The following is a 5,468-nucleotide window of genomic DNA, read 5'->3' as shown; positions in this document are numbered from 1 at the left end:
TCCTGTCACTCTATTGTAATCGTTTTATAGTAAATTATATATAAAAAATATTTTTTAATTTTTTGCGTCTAAAGTGATTCCATTGTGTTCTTATTATTACTGCTAATGTTCATCGCAAACCTTTTACCAATTTTATTGAGAGTTTGAGTGATTTTTATAAGATTAATTCCATGAACGCCTTATCATTTTACCGAAAAATCTTGTTAGTTGTTAGTTCTCTAAGGGTAGAACCAATTAATCCTCACAAATCCCATATATCACTGCTCTACAACATGTTTATATAAACTAACAGTAGATCCTCATTTTGGTGATTTATGACACTACTTTAATGTTGTTATTCAAACTTGCAATTGACTAATTCGTTTTAAATTCTATTTAATAGAATGAGATGTTTGCTTAAAAAATATACGTATTTACATATTAATGAATCATATAATTTTAAGAAAATGCAAAATGAAAGACGGATTTAACTGTTTTATATACCAAGTTTCGTTGAAAAATATATGACGGGTTTGAGCCAACAACACACATACGGATCAACATATAAGACGGTAGCCCATCCAAACATATATATATAAGGCCAATGCCCATCCTATCTTTTATATATGTAAGGGGCTAAATATCTATTATGGAGGAGTAGGACATGATTGATTACTTTTAGATTTCCTCTTCACTCTTGGACTAATCATTTATTGTTATCCCGATGGATCTTTGTAGCAAAAGTATAAAAGCTATATATTTATTTTACCGACACGTTTTATGAACACGACATTTATGGCTTCATTTAGGGGGTGTTTGGATGAGCTTTTAAAACTTGCTTATTTGTTATTTGTTTGTTGAAAAGCAAAAGATGTTTGATAAAGCAACTCAAAAGGCTTCAAAATGAAGCTTTTCAAAAGTTGCTTTTGTTTTTCAAAAGCAAAAAAACAAATTTAAAAGCTCACCCAATCACCCCCTTAGTTTTATCTATATCTAACTTTTAATCGGTAGTTATTATGATGCTAATGACATACAAGTAATTATACAAGTCCAATACCATATGCCTATAAACAAATATTATATAGAACATAATATAAAGTATAAACACACGCCCACACACAAACAGTCTAGAAAGCGCGCGCACACAAACACACATATATATATATAGTTTTTGTGCCGCCAGCAACACAACTTATTTGCAAACTCGTATCATTGCGCACTGGGTTCATTCGGTTTTACAACTCAAATGATAACCGGGAGGTCATCCATCATCCAAAGGTGACTCGAGTCGACACCTGATTCACCAAACTGAGTTGACTCGTCATTGAGTCCTAAGAAGGTCTCCAAATTCGATATATGCTCCTTAAACTCATAATCTGACTGGTATTGCAACTGATCATAACTCAGCAATGCTGGTGGTGACAGTGAATTATTTACAGTTGACTGAGTTGACTCGATGGGGGTCTCCACACGCGGTTTCTTGGCCAATGGTGGATGAAAGTTGAGCTTAGCCTTGTCACCTCGGATACGTTTGGCGGCTTCATCATAGGCTTTTGAGCCGCTTCTTCAGCTGTATTGAATGTGCCAAGCCAGACTCGAGCACCCTTATACGGGTCCCGGATCTCGGCTGCCCATTTGCCCCATGGTCGTTGCCTGATCCCTCTAAACTTGTTCTTTCTGGCTTTAACTTTTTTCTCACTCAGTTTTGGAGGTTCTAATTCATGTGGCTCTGCGATTTCAGAAATCAATTTGTTTGGTTGTTTTCTATTTTCAAAACTTTAGTTAAATGACACATGTATTATTATAGTTTCATCAATCTACATTTTTTTTTTTGAAATTTCTTATTCAAAAAGTGTTCAAATTTTAAAGCTGGATTTTTATAATTTTTTTAGTTTTTTCTATAAAAATAATTTTTAGAAGTGAAATTAGTTTTTTTATATTACCTATAAATTTTCAAAAACTTTATTCATTAGAATTAACTACTCATTCTCCAAGCTTTTCGGAAAAAAATTTTAAAATAGAAAAAAGGTGAATGATAAAATGGATTATAGAAGAGAGAAAAGATGTATTAGAAAAAATAGGACATCCGCCATTTGAAATGGCGGATCGACAAACGTGTAGGGCCTGTCAGATCTGGTCTGGTGAGATGGACGACAACCATGAGATCCGCCATTTCAAATGGCGGATGTCAACTTTGGTGATCCGCCAGATTGACTGACATGTCACAGTTATCAAAGTACTATGGGTAAAAGCGACTTTTGTTGTTCATTCGCCATTTGAAATGGAAGATGTCATCCTGAAATCCGCCTGTGTGAATAGTAATTTTGACTGACTTGAAAAGACAACACCACTGACCACACACTGGCCTCGTCGTTTTTGGGGACTGGGGCTAAATAATTTTGGGGAGTGGGGTTAGGTGTAGGAATAATTAACCATAATGTTTTCTTTTTATCAATGTAATATGTTAAAATAATTAACCATATATACCAAAAAGCCACATTTTTTATCAATGTAATTTTTTTCTTTTTTATTATTTACTTAATAACATTTTTTAAATACCTTAGTTAACAAATAACGTTTTTAAAATACGTTTTGTCTTTGTATTATTTATTTGTTTTCTAAATGTCATTATTTAAAAAAAAATACAAAATGTAAAAGATTTTTATGATCAAATGTGTTTTATTGTTCATGTCAAGCAGAATATTTTTGTGTCTACACTCTATTGGCGTTATTCACTAGCATTTGCCAGACTTATTATTTTAAATGCCTTTTCATGTTAAGAGTAGAGTTGTAGTTAGGGCTGTTCACGAACCGAACCGAACCAAACGCGGGCATGCTCATACTTGGTTTGGTTTGAAAGCGAGCCGAACCGAGCGGATTGAATTTAAAGAAACGAGCGATATCTTAATGCTTGAACTTGGTTCGGCTTGGTTTTGCTTGGTTTCGTACAAAGTTTCCAATTTTAAATTTCTAAAACTTCAAAATATCATTAATTTAAGACTTCCAACTCTAAATTGTCTAAAGTTCCACCTTTAAAATGTATAAAACTCAAGGTTAACAACAAAACATATATAAAACGAGCGGCCGTGGTTTAAATTTGAACTTTGAATTTAACACAAAAGATTGAAATTTTAAAAACTTTTAAGAAATAGTATACTTTTGTATATATTCATAAAGTTTATATATAAAACTAATAAATAAAAAATAATTCGAGCAAAACGAACCGAACCAAACTGAGCGAGGCTTTGCTCGTGCTTGGATTGTTTTTAAATCGAACCGAGCCGAGCGGCTCACTTCCAAACCGAGCCGAAATCGAACGAGCATTTTCCGAGCAATTTTCGAGCGAACGACGAATGAGCGGTGAGCATTTTGGACAGCCCTAGTTGTAGTTGGTAGATCTTGTGGCATACATTTGTAAATGTCTCGACACTGTAAAGTAAATATTTGTTCTCTAAAAACAATGTTTTTGTAATCACAGAAGGGGATTTAATCATTTAACGCATGTGTAATAAGTATGTACAAAAGTAAAGAAATATTTATTAAGTGATTTTAATAAAAAAATATTTTTTAATATTAACTTTTTATTTGTTAATTTAGAAAATAATTAAAAATAAAAAGAAAAAGGTAGTGTGTGTCAAATCAGCCAGAAAGTACACTATTCATATCCGTCATTTGAAATGACGGATGTCAAGATGACATCCTCCATTTCAAATGACGGATGTCCATTAAAATAAATCTTTTTAATATATTTTGTATTTTTTTAATAATGACATTTAGAAAACAAATAAATAATACAGAAACAAAACGTATTTTAAAAACGTTATTTGTTAACTAAGTTATTTAAAAAATGTTATTAAGTAAATAATAAAAAAAGGAAAAAATATTACATTGATAAAAAAAATGTGGCTTTTTGGTATACAGTTAAAGAAAACATTATGGTTAATACACCTAACCCCACTCCTCAAAATTATTTAGCCCCAGTCCCCAAAAACGAGGCCATTATGTGGTTATTGGTGTTGTCTTTTCAAGTCAGTCAAAATTACTATTCACATTCGTCATTTGAAAAGACAGATATCAGAACGACATCTTCCATTTCAAATGACGGATGTCGAACAAAAGTCGCTTTTACCCATGGGGTAAGCTACTTTGATATTTGTGACCTGTCAGTCAATCTGGCGGATCACCAAAGTTGACATCCGCGCGGATCACGAATATTTTATTCGTGATCCGCCATTTGAAATGGCGGATCTCATGGTTGTCGTCCACCTCACCAGACCTGATCTGACAGGCCCTACACGTTTGTCGACATCCGCCATTTCAAATGGCGGATGTCCTATTTTTCTACTATATTTTTTCTCTGCCTATAATCCATTTTATCATTCACCTTCTTCCTATTTCAAAAATTTTTTCAAGCTTTTCCATTTGCTTCTTATAATTTTGAAGATAAATATATATAATCTAGTTTGTTAACTAGGAATAAGAAATAAAGATTTAAAAATGATAAAATAAAAAGAACACCAATTACATCAAAAGAAAAAAAAGTTTTGGTTAAGTAGATATTACTTGTAGTCATAACTAATATCAAATTGGTCGACCCTAACACAACATATTTTATAATGGTCTAACACGACACGACATGGCGCGAGCCACCCAACACGCTTTACATACAAAATTAGACTAACATAAACTAGAAAAGGAACAGTGGTCCACAAAAAGGTTTTAATACGCTTAAACTGTGCCTAGCTTTACTCTTTTTCTTGAAGAGACTACTTGAATGAAAATAAAAATCAAAACCAAGACCAAAACCATGCAATAACTGTAGAAAATATCGAAATATATATATATTGTTAGGGCAGTACGTTACGTACCTTTGTTGGTGAATCTTTTGGAATTTGAGTTAGCAAGTTGATCAGTAGCGGAACGTTGGATTTGTGGTTTGAAATCCCAGCCGAAGAGATCAAACTCAGAGCAAAGATCGTTGGCTGTCAGCTTCCTGCCAAGCTTAAGGACAGGATCAACGTCGGAGATGACTGCTCCACCGCACATATTCGTTGATGCTAGAGAGGGAAATGAGAAAATGCAGTAGGCTTAATTGAAGTTGTTCATTTATAGCTACCAAAGCCTATTCAAACCTTACTGCAGTTTATTATTATTATTATTATTATTATTATTATTGATCAATAAAAAATATTATTATTAGTATTAATTTTTTAATTGTCAACGAATTCTTCAAATTAGCATGATATTTTAAGTTTTGTTTGGCTATATGATATTTTTAATGTTTGTAAACGTACATATCAAATTAATCTTACTTATAAACACGTATATACATATACGTTACATATACATGTTATTTTTGTACACATATGTACAGCTAAAATACATAATAATGTATATATGTGTATATTATATAACTGAAAATTAAATGATAATATAAATACATGTATAGTTAAGCAAACCCGAGATTCTCTTTATTTTTTTTATGAAAC

The 5,468-nt window shown here is 32.2% G+C and overlaps 1 pseudogene across 1 annotated transcript; it reads right to left on the bottom strand.

Moving 5' to 3' along the window:
* Positions 1-1,210: 1,210 nt before the first annotated feature.
* LOC143547703 (ethylene-responsive transcription factor RAP2-3-like) lies at positions 1,211-5,026 on the bottom strand (annotated as a pseudogene). Its single transcript, XR_013137822.1, has 2 exons — positions 4,848-5,026; positions 1,211-1,708 (listed from the first exon to the last, which is right to left on the bottom strand). The product of XR_013137822.1 is annotated as an ethylene-responsive transcription factor RAP2-3-like (transcript).
* Between the last annotated feature and the right edge of the window lie 442 nt (positions 5,027-5,468).

The sequence above is a fragment of the Bidens hawaiensis genome, unplaced genomic scaffold (genome assembly GCF_021521415.1).
Source record: "Bidens hawaiensis isolate Kalapana, Puna unplaced genomic scaffold, B.hawaiensis_p1.1 tig00014777_1, whole genome shotgun sequence".
NCBI classification, from domain to species: domain Eukaryota; kingdom Viridiplantae; phylum Streptophyta; class Magnoliopsida; order Asterales; family Asteraceae; genus Bidens; species Bidens hawaiensis.
This window is presented reverse-complemented; position numbering and strand designations above follow the sequence as displayed.